The following is a 17,184-nucleotide window of genomic DNA, read 5'->3' on the forward strand; positions in this document are numbered from 1 at the left end:
TTGAAGTACTTCGGCCACATCATGAGGAGACAGGAAAACTTAGAGAAGACAATGATGCTGGGGAGAATGGAAGGGGAAAGGAAGAGGGGCCAACCAAGGGCAAGATGGATGGATGGCATCCTTGAAGTGACTGGCTTGACTTTGAAGGAGCTGGGGGTGGTGACGGCCGACAGGGAACTCTGGCATGGGCTGGTCCATGAGGTCACGAAGAATCGGAAGCGACTGAACAAATGAACAACAACGATGACCAGGTAACCTACACTTAGAGAAAATTTCAGAAACAAGAAATCATAACATTGAGAATTTTAAAAAAATTGGAATCACTGAATTAATATTAACTCTGATGCCCAGTCTTATAACAATAATTCAGAACAGGAATTTCCTAAAAACAAAATATGAGAAAAACATTAAGTCTATATAATTTACCATTTTGATGAAATGTTTCAAATATATTGTGTAATTTCGCACCTGGTTTCATATGTTCAGCCCTGGCACTCCTCGAGAAGCAGATAACTTATAGTGTTTTCCATATCTCCCACAAAAGCTCAAGTATTCCTTGTTTTCTCTTGATTGTTGTGGGAATATAAAAGCATTCCTCGTGCATCCGGAAGTGTATTTGTATCCACAAACAATGGAGATTGTGGATCAGCAAGCACACAAGTGGAGTATCAGTTAGGAAAGATGTTGTAGGTAGTGATGCATTCTTGGATAGTACAAATCATTATTTCAGAGCACTTGGTCTTGTACCATCTATCTTTGACAATTTGTGTAAAATTCATTTTATTTCTTTTTATTATGAATCTTGTAGAAAAGATGAAGTATAAATAAAATGATTGATTGCTGTAAAGTAGTACAGCAGCTCATGCCAAAAAGAACAGTTCTTTCATTGCTGCATTTCCAAGTCTCATCCTTCTCAAATATATTTTGATTTATGGCTGACCAATAATCTAAAGTACAACCAATCCTTAACTATTTTGATATCTTTCCATAATCTATTTTTAAATTGTGTAAATTATCTGTGGTCATTATTTTTGTTTTCTTTACTACTCTTACTATTCAACTGGAACCCTGCTTTTCCATCTTCTTCCTTGATTGTCATCAGTAGTTATTCCATGTCTTTGTTTTTTTTTCTGCTAGTAGTATGGTGTCAACTGCATATTTTAAATTATTGGCCTTCTCCATCCTTCTTTGAATTTAATCACACTTTACATATGAGGAGTACTATCTCTCTGATAATATTATAATATGCTTCTAACCAAATGTGTTTGGGGGCTTTACTTCAATAGAGATTTCATTTGTAAGTTCCTCAGTAGTTGTAAGGAACTGATCCTTGCTTTGCTTTATAAGCAGAAAACTAATAAATTAGTCTGCATTGGAAATAGTATTTACTATTTATGCACAAAGGATGTACTTAATTTTTCACTCTGAGTTATGGTTTGCCAAGGCCAGTGAGAAATTAATGGGAATCCGCTGGGAAATTTGTCTTTCTTTGCAGGAAATATTGAGAAATTGGATTATTTGTCCAAATCATTTTGAGGAACCATGTGCGTGCATGCCCATCAATTTCTGGCAACCTCATTAATTTCATAGTTTTTTTTTAGAAAAGTAATGATCAGCAATACCAGTTCCTAATTCTGAAATGTAGCCTACGGCATCTGGGATTTCTTGGTTGTCTCCTATCCAAGTCCATCCAAGTCAACCCTGCTTAGTTTCCGAAATCAAACAGGACCTAATAAATCTGAAGAAGCTTGGACAATGTTTAATTCATTATAAGACAGCCTTATAACTCATCTGAATTAGTTGCACTCTCTTTCTTCTCTTTCAAGCTGTTCTTGATCTGATAAAGAAAATTTGGAGCATTTGAGGAAGCTTAGACAATGCTTAAAGTTTCTCTTTATCAGATCAAGAACAGCTTGAAAGAAAAGAGAGTGCAACTAATTCAGATGAATTATAAGGCTGTCAAAACGAGGTGCCTTGATTTAGCTGAACTTTACAGGTTCTAATTAGTACTAAGCTTTTTCCTCTGAGATCTTCATCGAGACTTCCTTTGAACTTGTGTCATACCTTTTAAATGTTGTTAGCTTTTTATTTAACAGGAAATGTGAAGGTATACATAATCTGTGGGCTATATATGGCTGAAAAGAAAGTGAAGGTGTTGCACTGATAAAGCTAAGCACTTTTGGTTTGGTCAGCATTTAAATATAATGAATATGCCAAAACTTCACAGTGAGTCAGCTGAGGAATTCCTTATAGATCATTCAGAACTTCCCAAAGGAAGAACAAGGTCCAGGGGTGATAATGAGAAACAAACAAACAAGATTGTAAAGTTTCTATATAAAATCCATATCATGGCAATCAAAATTCCCAACTGAAAAGATGAATACCCATTATCTGGCTTCTAGGTCTTTTATTTCAACGTGTCATTAAAGGGCAACTGAACAGTCATAATGGAAACACATGGAAACTGATAGGCAGTCAATATAGTAAGTAAGTAAATAAATAAATAAATAAATAAATAAATTTAGCTATCTGATTATATGTGACACATGTTGACGTGGTAGGTAAACACGGAATGGTTACAAATAGAAGAAAATGCTGTTTGGGCTTCTATTAAGATTCTGAAAATGAAGCAAGGTGACTGCATGTAACAAGCCTCAGTTAGAAGCATCTCATGTGGAGGTTGTTCCAAGCATTCTTCAGTTTATCAAGCCAAAATGTATTCCTCTTCTTGCTTAAGGTTATCAACATCACTGAACATAGTGTATAATCACTGCAAGAACTACAAAGCCATTCCTCGAGCTATTCAACATTTCAGTGTTGCAGTGAAGAAATGATCCTTGGTTTGAAAGTGCATTTGAATTACTGGTAGTAATACTACCAAGCTCATCCTAGGGGATGTATTATTTGCAGAATGATTCTTCTACCTAACAGATTAGAGAGATGGGCTAAAACTAACAAAATGAAGTTCAAGAGGGACAAATGCAAGGCACTCCACTTAGGCAGAAAAAAATGAAATGCAAGGATACAGAATGGGGGACGATGCCTGGCTGGACAGAAGTACATGTGAAAAAGATCTTAAAGTCCTTGTGGAGAACAAGTTAAACATGAGCCAGCAATGTGATGTGGCAGCAAAAAAAGTCAATGGGATTTTGGCCTGCATAAATAGGAGTCTAATGGCTAGACCCAGGGAAGTCAGGCTACCCCTCTATTCTGCCTTTATCTGACCACACCTGGAATATTGTGTCCAATTCTGGAATATTGTGTCCACAATTGAAGGGAGATGTTGACAAAATTGAATGTGCCCAGAGGAGAGCAAGTCTGGAGAACAAGCCCTATGAGGAGCAGCTTAAAGAGCTGGACATGTTTAGCCTGCAGAAGAGAAGGCTGAGAGGAGACATGATGCGGGCCATGTATAAATATGTGAGGGGAAGTCATGGGGGGGGGGGGGAGCAAGCTTGTTTTCTGCTGCCCTGGAGACTAGGATGTGGAACAATAGCTTCAAACTACATCAAAGGAGATTCCATATGAACATTAAGAAGAACTTCCTGACTGTGAGTGCTGTTTAGCAGTGGAACTCTCTGCCCTGGAGTCTGGTGGAGGCTCCTTCTTTAGAGGCTTTTAAACAGAGGCTGGAGGGCCATCTCTCAGGAGTGATTTGAATGTGATTGTCCTGCTTCTTGGCAGGAGGTTGGACTAGATGGCCCATGAGGTCTCTTCCAACTCTATGATCCTATGATTCTATATAAACATACCCTCCAACACTTCAGACATGAAGACTAGGACAGCAAAAGTTATGAATGGGAAGAATAAACAAACTAGGAGAGGCTTCCATGGTTTGCTTTTGCTCAAGCCTACTAGGAAGGTCATGATTCCCTGTCCTCTCCTCTCCTCCTAACCCTGAGTTAATTGAGTGCAATTTACACTTTTAACTCAGGTTGCAGAATAGAAGTAAGCCAAAAATAAGTTGGGAAAATTAGAGAAATAGAATGAATTTGGGAGGTTTTAAAAGTAGAAAAATGGGGCCACAGAAGATTAATTAGAACTTTCCTGGCCGAATCAGGATAGTTGGGTGTTAAGAGTACAAATAAAGTGCACAATATTAGCACTATTCCAGTCTGTACATTTTCTAAAATCTTTCCTGAAATCAAGTGGTTTAATATTCATAATATACATTTTGGTTGAAAGCCAGCTTTTATGCTATACCACAAGGAGAGCATAAATACATAATCAACAGCTTTGCACAATATGCTGCGTTTATATGATGGAAAAGCTACTATCATATGGATGGTTAGTTTGCCAGATTTTATCTATAAAGTGATTTGGAAAGTCTACAAAAGCATTTAATTTATTCCAATTGAAATATGTAGAAGATGAAAAATACAACTGTTCCACTTCAAAGTTATGAAACCATCTTAGATATGTAAAACTAAATACAAAAGATACTTTCTCAGGCCTTTACCAAAGCAGAACATTAAAGAATGTGCTCCGTTTTAAGTATAGCATCCATTTTCAATGGATTATCATGCATCAGTGCCACTGAGAACAAATCACAGCCATTGTCTGACATTTAGGGACAAACTACCTGGGACATTGTTCATGCAGATAGCAATGGCCTGAATCGCTTCTAAGAAGTAACATGCGAGTATGGGAACCTGATCTAGACTGAGATGCCAATGGGAAAGTCAAGGCTTTTCTCTTTTGCCTGTCATCTCAATGTGGTTCCCCTTTGGACTGGGCCCCCATGATTGCTATTTGCAATGGATGGCAGACTCCCATTCATGTCAGTGTGGAAAGAACATGGCCTCTTTCATATCACAGAATCATAATACTATGATCTCACTTCAACTACCGCCATGTGTCCTATCGAATCTGAATTTGTAGTTGATGAGGTAGAAGAACGCTTTGGATAAGAAATCATAAACTGCACATCCCAAAGTCCCATAGGACGATGCTATGTTAGTTAACATGATGCTATAATAGTATGATGTGAAAGGAGGCTCAATCCAGAAGGGGACAAGGAGAAGGCTTGAGGAAAAGAAACAAAAGAGAGTTCCTGAGGTCTGCAAAAGTACGGTTTATTCTCGGTTAGCGCCAACCGGATATAGACCCTGCTGGTATTCCAGGAAACAGAGTGCTGAACAAAGGAATTGCCTTGGTTTATATACCCTTTATAATAATATGCATATATCATACAAGCATCACAATGTGCATCACAAAATTCCACTTTTACATTGTCTTCAATACCTTTGACCTTCCATTAAGCACCTTTCTAAAGAGTTCCTATTACAGGACCATCCTGTACCCTATAGTGTCAGCGTGTCTATTTATTTTATTTAAAAGTTTTCTATACCGATCTTCTCACCTACAAGAGGGACTCAGATCCGGTTCACAACATGTGTTCATATACAAAAATACAAACCATACAATGCATCTACCACCAGCTACTGATAGCAAGAACTTCCTTCCATCTTAAGATAAGTCCTTCCTGGTACGGGGGCTTCTTGATAGCAAGGTGACATCATTAATCTTACAATAAGCTCCCCTTGTTACGGAGGGTCTCTTGACATTTGCCAGATGCCTGCACATTCCTTCTATAGACCCTGGCCTCTTTGTGGCATCTAATTTTCAGCTTTTAGGAAGAGCATATTTTCCCAAGTGAAGTTCATGCATACATATTCCTTTGTGCTTTCTTATATATTTTCTAATTCCTAATTCTAATATGGTTACAGTTTCCATTCAATATATATTTTCCAATATATATATTATGTATTCTCATCATACCTTCATCACACACATAGAATCAAAGGATCATAGAATTGGAAGGTACGATCAGGGCCGTCCTGTCCAACACAGTTTGGCCATGCATGAGCACACAATAAAAGCATCTCCAACAGATGGCCATCCATCCTCTGCTTAAACACCTCCAGAGAAGGAGACTCCACCTGGCTCCATGGCAATGTTTTCCACTACTGAACAGCTCTTACTGCCAGGGAGTTTTGGGAATATGTGAAATAATATAAAGATCATGGGAAGACTGTCCTAACAGATGCTGAATGTATTTTTTATCCCTGTGTAATGATACCCAGCTGTTTTGTGTGTATATGTGTGTAAGACAAAGAATGTAAATGTTCCACTCCCTGTTTTTACAAGTTACACATGACTTATAGCAGGGGTATGCAAAAGTTTTTTTAAAAAAAAAATGAGGTGCACCAGGTTGTCTATGGTTCTGTGAATTCTTGGAATGTTCTAGCCAGAATGGCTAATATTTAGGATAGCTTGTAGATTCTGAAAATTGTAGTTCAAATAAGCAAATTTCCTGAGCTGTAACTGAAATCACAATGAACAAATAATCCTAAAATATACAATGTGTCAGATATATGAATATGTGGAAAGAGATTCTGAGGGATAAGAATTATGTGGCCTTCTAGAAGTTCTTGGAATGTCTCCCCCATGAACCCTTGTGAGTCTACCTTATGTAGAGTAAATTTGGCAGAATGCAGATCTATACTGACACGAGCCAACATGGTGTATAGTGTCCCAACTACATGATTCAGTGCTGCTGAACACCCACCCTTCCTGTCCCTTCCTATCCTCCATGTCATGCGAGTCTCCAGCCACAATATTGCTGTTACCTGCAGTAACATTGGCTAGGGCAATGAGGGAGGAGGCCAAAGAGGAATCCTCACTCCTCCCCACTCCCATTCCGGATTGTTCATCATCCCGGCTGACGTCACTGCAGGTGAGAACTTGCTGTCACTTTGGAACTGGGCCAGAGTTAGGAGCATCCCATGACTCTGATTAATGCAGGGAAAGGCCACTATGAAGCTGATTTGGGCTCAGTCTGTTCTATTTATTTATTTTATTATTTATTTTCATGTCAGGAGCAACTTGCAGTCGCCTCTGGTGTGAGAGAATTGGCTGTCTACAAAGACATTGCACAGGGGATGCCCAGATATTTTGATGTTTTACCATCCTTGTGGGGGGGTTCTCCCATGTCCCCGCATGGGGAACTGGAGCTGACAGAGGGAGCTCATCCGCACTCTCCCCGAATTCGAACATCCAACCTGTTTTCAGTCCTCCCGGCACAAGGGTTTAAGCCATTGTGTCACTGGGGGCTCCAATGTGACCTAAGTGGTCAGTATAGATGTGCCAAGGATTTGTCCGATCTTCTTGGCTCTATTTTGTTACATCTATGCTCCCATGTTCCACCTTCAGAGGAATTGTTTAAGCGTTTGGTTTCTCTCAAAAAGCCATTTGTACTGATTACCATAAATTACAACCAATGAACAAGGCAACTATAAAGGACAGACACTGAGGAAAGCCTAATACTGGGCCAATCATAGCAAAAGATCCAACCATTTATTTTATGTTGGAATTTAAATGTCAAATAAAATTTAGGCGTTGCCATTGTCGGGGAGTATCAGAGACAGTGTAGAGAAGTGGGATAGCAAGCCAAATTATTTTGCCAAAGGTTTGTTGAAAATTCAGATTTTTAAATGCTCTTGCAATGACTGCTTAAGCACTCCACATTTTACACTGTCCATAACATTTTGGGGCAATAATAAACAGGGAAATTATGAGGCATTTTATATTGCCTTTGCATTCACTTTTGAAAGAAAAAAAATATAGGCATCAGGGATAGAACTGCTTATAAGCAAGGAGTTTGTTGGTTGAATCATACATCACCCCCGTTGCTGGTGCTATATCTGCAGGCCCATCAACTTTTATGATGAGGTCATAGAAATTTATATACCCCTATTGGTTTGCCTGGACAGGCAAGATGAATTATATATTGCCTTTTGATAGTGTTTTTCAGCTGAAAGCCCAAATTCATTTAAATGAGTGATATCTTCTCTGGTCTTTTGAGTAGTTCCTACATGACGGGGTCAGAACTGTTGATGCTTGGAAATGAAGTCATTCTAGAAATGTGGGCAATTGTTTTTCACCCTGTATATTTCCAAGAGTATGCAAGCTCTATTTATGGGCAAAACTACTTCTAAAGAAGAGAGTTCTTTTGAACATTGTACAGAGCAAAAATCAAAGGCAGGATGTCATGAGTAATAAACATGTCAAGTATTCTGACAAACATTTAGACACACTTTATAATAAAATAACTAAAATAATATGTGTGAATGTGATCAGGAATATCAATGAAGCTGAAAGGCTTTTCCTGATGGTAATCAAAAGCATGCTTACACTCCATACAGCATTTAGGTTAACAAACTGCAATTCAGGTGATGTGTGAAAATATTCGGAAATAAAATAATTTTAGTGAATACTGGTCTTTACATTGCTTTAAAATCTTTGTTTAGAATCCATAAAACCTAAGCTAAAGATTATCTATTAATGGACTGGCTTACTTTATGATACTTTCAGAAAATGCCTCCACTTTCTAGTCTGACCACAGAAAAAACAAGGTGGAAAACTAGTCAGTCAGGTACCTGTAAGACACATTAATTTCAGTGAATTACTACTGTTCTGTACAATTATTATTATTATTATTATTATTATTATTATTATTATTATTAGAAACACAACAAGATGAGCCCACAGCAGACACTCTGCTGGCTGTTGAATTGGATCATATGTCGGACACTTCCCAAGTGTCTAGGACTGTGTGATGTATCGGCAAATGATGCGTGCAGATCCCAGTAAGGTAGCCTTCTGCAGCTGGCAGATGGTAATTTTGTCAGCGCCGATTGTGTTTAAGTGCAGGCCAAGGTCTTTAGGCACTGCACCCAGTGTGCCGATCACTACTGGGACCACCTTTACTAGCTTGTGCCAGAGTGTTTGCAGTTCAATTGTTAAATTCTCATATTGTGTCAGCTTTTCCAGTTGTTTCTCCGCAATCCTGCTGTCACCTGGGATTGCGACATCAACGATGCATACTTTGTTTTTTAACATGATTGTGAGGTCAGGAGTATTATGCTCCAAAACTCTGTCAGTCTGAATCCAGAAGTCCCAGAGGAGTTTGGCATGTTCATTCTCTGTAACTCTTTCCGGCTTGTGATCCCACCAGTTCTTTGTCACAGGCAGATGGTATTTGTGGCACAAGTTCCAATGAATCATCATCATCATTAAATCTCGCTTTATCTCTCCTTCAAAAAGAGACCCCAAGCTGCTTAACTCACACCAACTTGTCTATATCCTTCATAAAGTGACGTTAACAGTACTCCAGGTGAGACCTGACCAGCACAGAATATATTGGAATTATTAGTCCCCTCAACTTGGAAACATTAATGCTGGCTAAGACAGCATTTGCCTTCTTTGGTGCAGCGTCACACTGCTGGCTATGTAAAATTTATAATCAATGTATGCCCAAGTTAGTAAAAGAGGATTGTGATGGATTTATGTGATTGGAGATCACACAAGTAATGCATTAAATATTATCTATTATGCAAAACATCAAAAAATACTCACTATGTGCTAAACTGATGATCTGAATAAGAAAAAATCTAAGGCTATTTTGGCAGGACAATAATTCACAGCTTCCCAAAACCCTATTCATTCTTTCCGGCTGGCTGGCTCTCCTTTCTCTATTACAGCTTTTTCCTATCTCTATGCCATTTCCTCTCTCTCTGTGCTATATGCTTGCTGTCAAAGACAACCCTCAATTTTATATCTTTTCTCCCCTGTAGGCCCCCTTCATAATACTCATTGAGCTATGGTTAGCTGGAAGAAACCAGGCTCATATCTGGCTTCTCCCTTCCTTCTTCAGTTTTGAAACACATAACTATTACTGTATAGGTTGTTGTAGGTTTTTCAGACTGTATGAACATGTTCTAGATGCATTCTTTCCTGACGTTTTGCCTGTATCTACTATGGCAGCCATCCTCAGAAGTTATGAGGTCTTTTATTTTCTCCCAGAATTGACTAAGTTCTCACCTTTCACAACTCTATTTAGAGATAGGAATTGTTCTTATTTTGATTACAGTTAATATTATACTTTTTTATATATAAAAAAGAAACAATCTCCTTCTCTGAGTAGAGTTTTGAATGCAAATGGCAAGTGGCAGCCAGGAGTTATTGGACCTCTGAGATGGCATTGGCACTTTCCCCTCTCCACAGAATGACCCCCATCTTATCCATGCAGCACATAAATATATATAATATTGGCCCCAAAACCTGCATATATGAGGTTGATTTATCCACTAGCATATGCAATTCCAGAGGTTAGCCAGAAGAGATAAGGAACTATTTTTAAACAAGCAATGCATGGAAGTGGAAGAAGACAACAGAATAGGAAGGACAAGAGACCTCTTCCAGAAAATTGGAAACATTGGAGGTAAATTTCAGGCAAAAAATGGTATGATAAGAAACAAAGGTGGCAGGGACTTAACAGAAGCTGAAGAGATCAAGAGAAGGTGGTGAGACTATACAGAAGATCTGTATAGGAAGGATAATAATATCGAGGATAGCTTTGACGGTGTGGTGAATGAATTAGAACCAGACATCCTGAGGAGTGAGGTTGAATGGGCCTTAAGAAGCATTGCTAACAACAAGGCAGCAGGAGACGACGAGATCCCAGCTGAACTGTTTAAAATCTTAAAAGATGATGCTGTCAAGGTGATGCATGCCATTTGCCAGCAAATATGGAAAACACAAGAATGGCCATCAGACTGGAAAAAATCAACTTATATCCCCATACGAAAAAAGGGAAATGCGAAAAACTGCTCCAACTTCCGTACAGTGGCCCTTATTTCTCATGCCAGTAAGGTAATGCTCAAGATCCTGCAAGGAAGACTCCAGCAATACATGGAGCGAGAGTTGCCAGATGTTCAAGCTGGGTTTAGAAAAGGCAGAGGAACAAGAGACCAGATTGCCAATATCCGCTGGATAATGGAGAAAGGCAGGGAGTTTTAGAAAAACATCTATTTTTGCTTCATTGACTATTCTAAAGCCTTTGACTATGTGGATCATAATAAACTGTGGCAAGTTCTTGGTGGGATGGGCATACCAAACCACCTTGTCTCTCTCCTGAGGAATCTGTACAAGGACCAAGTAGCAACAGTAAGAACTGACCACGGAACAACAGACTGGTTCAAGATTGGGAAAGGCGTACGGCAAGGTTGCATCCTCTCACCCAACCTTTTTAACTTGTATGCAGAACACATCATGCAATGTGCGGGGCTTGATGAATGCCAAGCTGAGGTAAAAATTGCTGGAAGAAACATTAACAACCTCAGATATGCAGATGACACCACTCTGATGGCCGAAAGCGAGGAGGAGCTGAGGAGCCTTCTAATCAAGGTGAAAGAAGAAAGCGCAAAAGCTGGGTTGCAGCTAAACATCAAAAAAACCAAGATCATGGCAACAAGAATGATTGACAACTGGGAAATAGAGGGAGAAAACGTGGAGGCCGTGACAGACTTTGTATTTCTAGGCGCAAAGATTACTGCAGATGCAGACTGTGGCCAGGAAATCAGAAGACGCTTACTTCTTGGGAGGAGAGCAATGTCCAGTCTCGATAAAATAATAAAGAGTAGAGACATCAGACTGGCAACAAAGATCCGCCTAGTCAAAGCCATGGTATTCCCTGTAGTAACCTACGGATGTGAGAGCTGGACCTTAGGGAAGGCTGAGCGAAGGAAGATCGATGCTTTTGAGCTGTGGTGCTGGAGGAAAGTGCTGAGAATGCCTTGGACTGCGAGAAGATCCAACCAGTCCATCCTCCAGGAAATAAAGCCCGGCTGCTCACTGGAGGGAAGGATACTAGAGACAAAGTTGAAGTACTTTGGTCACATCATGAGGAGACAGCAAAGCCTAGAGAAGACAATTATGCTGGGGAAAGTGGAAGGCAAAAGGAAGAGGGGCCGACCAAGGACAAGATGGATGGATGGCATCCTTGAAGTGACTGGACTGACCTTGAAGGAGCTGGGGGTGGTGACGGCCGACAGGGAGCTCTGGCGTGGACTGGTCCATGAAGTCATGAAGTCACGAAGAGCCGGAGACTACTGAACGAATGATCAACAACAACAACATGCAATATTTCTCTTAGACTTAGACCTTCCAATTTCATGCTTTACAACTGCTTCTACATCCTTGGTATATTACAGAAAAACACACAAATAAAATAGTTTCCACCCTATTTTTAAAAGAATAGTCACTATAGGCATTCAGATATATTTACCTACTTAACGAGTTCCATATTTTATTTTATTTTATTTATTTATCATGTCATCAGCAACCATACCATTGTATTACAATTCTAACAGAGCAAAACAAACACAGAGATTAAAAAGAAAAAGAAAAAAGAAAGAAAAAAAACACACAGATTTTGCAAACTTGGTAGTTGGTTAAATGTCCTTTGGCCAGTATCTGGCCACTTGGAGTGCCTCTGGTGTTGCCGCAAGGAGGTCCTCCATTGTGCATGTGGCAGGGCTCAGGGTGCATTGCAGCAGGTGGTCAGTGGTTTGTTCTTCTCCGCACTCGCATGTCGTGGATTCCACCCTGTAGCCCCATTTCTTAAAATTGGCTCTGCATCTCGTGGTGCCAGAGCGCAGTCTGTTCAGCGCCTTCCAAGTCGCCCAGTCTTCTATGTGCCCAGGGGGGAGTCTCTCATCTGGTATCACCCATGGATTGAGGTGCTGGGTTTGGGCCTGCCACTTTTGGACTCTCGCTTGCTGGGGTGTTCCAGCGAGTGTCTCTGTAGATCTAAGAAAACTATGTCTTGATTTAAGTCGTTGACGTGCTGGTTGATACCCAAACAGGGGATGAGCTGGAGATGTCTCTGCCTTGGTCCTTTCACTATTGGCTGCTACTTCCCGGCGGATGTCAGGTGGTGCAATACCGGCTAAGCAGTGTAATTTCTCCAGTGGTGTGGGGCACAGACACCCTGTGATAATGCAGCATGTATCATTAAGAGTCACATCTACTGTTTTAGTGTGGTGAGATGTGTTCCACACTGGGCATGCATACTCAGCAGCAGAGTAGCATAGCGCAAGGGCAGATGTCTTCACTGTGTCTGGTTGTGATCCCCAGGTTGTGCCAGTCAGCTTTCGTATGATGTTGTTTCTAGTGCCCACTTTTTGCTTGATGTTCAGGCAGTGCTTCTTGTAGGTCAGAGCACGGTCCAGAGTGACTCCCAGGTATTTGGGTGTGTTGCAATGCTCCAATGGGATTCCTTCCCAGGTAATCCTCAGAGCTCGGGATGCTTGTCTGTTCTTAAGGTGAAAGGCGCATGTCTGTGTTTTAGATGGATTAGGGATCCGTTGGTTTTCCCTGTAATAGGCAGTAAGAGCACCTAGAGCTTCGGAGAGCTTCTGTTCTACCATCTCAAAGCTCCCTGCTTGAGTGGTAATGGCACGATCATCAGCATAGATTAAACTCTCTGTCCCTTCTCACAGTGGCTGGTAATTTGTATAGATGTTGAACATGGATGGAGCAAACACGCTCCCCTGAGGCAAGCCGTTCTTCTGTTTCCGCCATCTGCTTCTCTGGCCCTGAAACTCAACAAAGAAGCTCCTGTTTTGTAGCAGGTTTCCTATGAGGCGGGTGAGGTGGTAGTCCTTTTCGATATTATACATTTTTCTCAGGAGGAGGCGGTGGTTCACAGTATCATAGGCTGCTGACAAGTCTATGAAGACAGCTCCTGTGATCTGCTGCTTTTCAAAGCCATCTTCTATGTGCTGAGTCAGGTTCAGCACTTGCGATGTGCAGCTTTTGCCTTTTCTGAAGCCAGCTTGCTGTGGGATCAGACAGGGGTCTATATTTTCCATAATTCTATGCAAAATAAGTCTCTCCAGAACTTTGTAGAGGTGGCACAACAGGGAGATTGGTACGAGTTCCATATAATGGCTAATTATATAGAACTTGTCATGTTAATTAGATTTGGATGTTATTGTTGATGCTGCTATAGTTCCTATATCCCATTAAGGGCTTTGACTTAGGGAACCCCTATGGATAAGAAACCTGATAATCAACACTACTGCTCACGTCTTACAAACTCAGGACTATGGCTTTCTTCAATCAATGGATCTGTAATGTGGTCTTCCTCTTTTTCTTTCGTTTCCCACTTTATCTAGAATTATATTTCTAATTAATCATGGCATCTCATGACATAGCCAAGGTATAACTACTTCAATTCAGTTATTTTGATTTCTAGTGTGAGTTCTGCTTTGTTTTGCTTATTTAATTGTCTCTTTGCCAGCACACAGAATTTATAGAACTCTCATCCAGCTTCACATTTCATATGACTTGATTTATTTCCACTCAGCATTTGTCTCCACCCTGCTTTTACAGTCATACGTAGAAACAAGAATAACTCTAGAATGGGCAATCCTTACTTTGGTATCCATATATCTTTGTACTTAAGGATTTCTTCATAGCTACCCTTCCAAGTCTTATGGTGCATCTACACTGTAGAATTAATGCAGTTTGACACCACATGAACTGCCATGACTCAATGCTATGGAATCCTGAGATTTATATTTTGGGAAAACACCAGCACTCTTTGACAGAGAAAGCTAAAGGCCATGTAAAACTACAACTCCTATAATTCCATAGGTCTGAGCCATATCAGTTAAAGTGATATCAAACCGCATTAATTCTACAGTGTAGATGCACCCAAAATCTTCTTTTGACTTCAGTCTCTATTCTGATCAATGAATGAACAAAATATAGAAAACTGTTAGTGATTTAGATGTCTTCATCCTGCACTTTAAATTTAAATAAATCTCATATTGCCGTTGTTGTTTTTACACTTAATTACATTTAAATTGTGTGACTTTGGAACAGAACAAACAACTCCGCATCTGTATGCTTGTCCACAAAGTCCTGCCTTATGTACAGAGGAATAATTGTTTAACGCTACAGACAATGGAGGTTGCTGTTGCCCATTTTTGGTCAAAAAACATTGAGCCACTTGTGCTCCTTCTATTTTTATCAGTTTTATACTTGTTTATGCATTGCTTTTGATACAAAATAAATAAATAAGCATTTAAGTAGTCCTATTTGAAGTGTGAGAAAGAAGGACATTTTATTAAGAACATTTGTAACCTTACACGTAACTGCTAACAAGCAAGTCCTACTGCAAGCCAAATCTAACAACTGGATTCTGTTCTTAGTATTGTCTTAGCATGTATTACTGTACCTTGGCTGTGTACTTTTAGAATGAACTTCAGAACATTTACCTAAGCAGCACTGGCAACTGTTTATGCCAGGGAAAATTACCAACCTTTGTTTTGATCTGTGGATGGTGATTAATGTGTTATGCAATTTTATAATCACCAACTAAAAGGCAACACATCCAGTTTTCCAATAAAGCTACATCATGTTGTAAGACTTTAAAAAAAACAACCTCTCGCAATTCTAATAGCATTTCTTCCTGAGAGATCTATTAGAGCTTTGCTATAGATATTCATCACTTCATCAGCAAAATGCAAAATAACTGAAAGCACAATTTACTGCATGATGATTCCAATATTTTATTTCCTCATTAACAAATGTGATTTCCTGAATAGCAAATTATTTTGAAACTGGCTTTTAAAACAAGTTGGATGATCTGCTGCATGAAGCTGATGTGTTGTAGCAGCAGAGCTTATATATTAGAACTAAATTATGCATTTGGGGCTTGTAAGGAGTATTATGCATGCATGGCATACTCTATATCAGGGAGTTAAGAGTAATTGCTTTTGGTTTAAGTAAATATGGTTTAAGTAAATCAGTTAAAGGGGTATATTAATTTTGCTTACATAAATCGGATAAATGTATATTCTTATCAAAAGTGAAAAAAGTTCTAGATATCCTGTGTTGGACGGGGTTGCACTCCCCCTGAAATCACAGGTACGCAGTCTGGGCATCCTCCTGGACTCATCACTTACGCTTGAGGCTCAGGCGTCGGCGGTGGCAGGGAGGGCCTTTGCACAACTAAGACTCTTGCGCCAACTCCGACCGTACCTTGTGAAGGCGGATCTGGCCAGGATGGTCCATGCCTTAGTCACCTCCAGATTGGATTACTGTAATGCACTCTACGTGGGGCAACCCTTGAAAACGGCCCGGAAATTCCAATTGGTTCAGCGGGCGGCGGCCAGGTTGTTAACTGGTGCTCCTTACAGGGAGCGGTCAACCCTTCTGTTTAAGGAGCTCCACTGGCTGCCGTTCATTTTCCGGTCCCAATTCAAGGTGCAGGTTCTTACCTACAAAGCCCTGAACGGTTTGGGACCCTCCTACCTGTGTGACCGCATTTCTGTGTACGAACCCACATGACCCCTTCAATCATCTGGAGAGGTCCTGCTCACGCTCCCACCTCCATCGAAGGCGTGATTGGTGGAGACGAGAGAGAGAGGGCATTCTAGGTGGTGGCCCCTCGACTCTGGAACTCATTCCTCAAGGACATCAGGCATGCCCCAACTTTGGCAGTTTTTAGGAGGAGCCTGAAAACGTGGTTGTTCCAGTGTGCCTTCCCAGAATAAGGAAACCCCCAGCAATATGTCCTCTAAATGCACTTTACTATGGATCTAGGAATGTCTGCATGCCCCATCCCTCTCTGAAAACTCTATCCTAGTTCATATTTCATCTGTTCATGCTCAACATTATCTTTAAATTTTAATTATTACATCTGGCCCAGCCATAGGTTTTAACTGTTGTTGTGTTACTGTTAATGTTTATTGCTTATTTTTGATATGAGTTTTATTTTATTGTTTTGTATTATTTGTTGTTATTGCTTTATTATTGACGTATTGTGGGCTCGGCCTCATGTAAGCCGCACCGAGTCCCTTGGGAGATGGTAGCGGGGTATAAATAAAGTATTATTATTATTATTATTATTATTATATCCTACACAAACATACCCTAGAACAATTGGGTATGGAACCAATTACTGGAGGCACTAGCATAGGAATAGCATCAAGGAAGCTATTGGAGAAAAATGTTTTCTTCAGAAAATGGAAATCTTGGCTAAATGCAAATAACAAAATGGAAAAACAATTCTGCATGAGAGAAAAGGGTAAGGAAAGAAAAGATGGTAAGGATGAAAATAGGCATTTTAAGAGCACTTTATTAACATTAAAAACAATGGGTTGTTGTAGGTTTTTTCAGGCTATATGGCCATGGTCTAGAGCAGGGGTCCTCAAACTAAGGCCCGGGGGCCAGATACAGCCCTCCAAGGTCATTTATCCGGCCCTCACTCAGGGTCAACTTAAGTCTGAAATGACTTGAAAGCACACAACAACAACAACAATCCTA

The sequence above is a fragment of the Anolis sagrei genome, chromosome 2 (assembly GCF_037176765.1).
Source record: "Anolis sagrei isolate rAnoSag1 chromosome 2, rAnoSag1.mat, whole genome shotgun sequence".
Lineage (NCBI taxonomy): Eukaryota > Metazoa > Chordata > Lepidosauria > Squamata > Dactyloidae > Anolis > Anolis sagrei.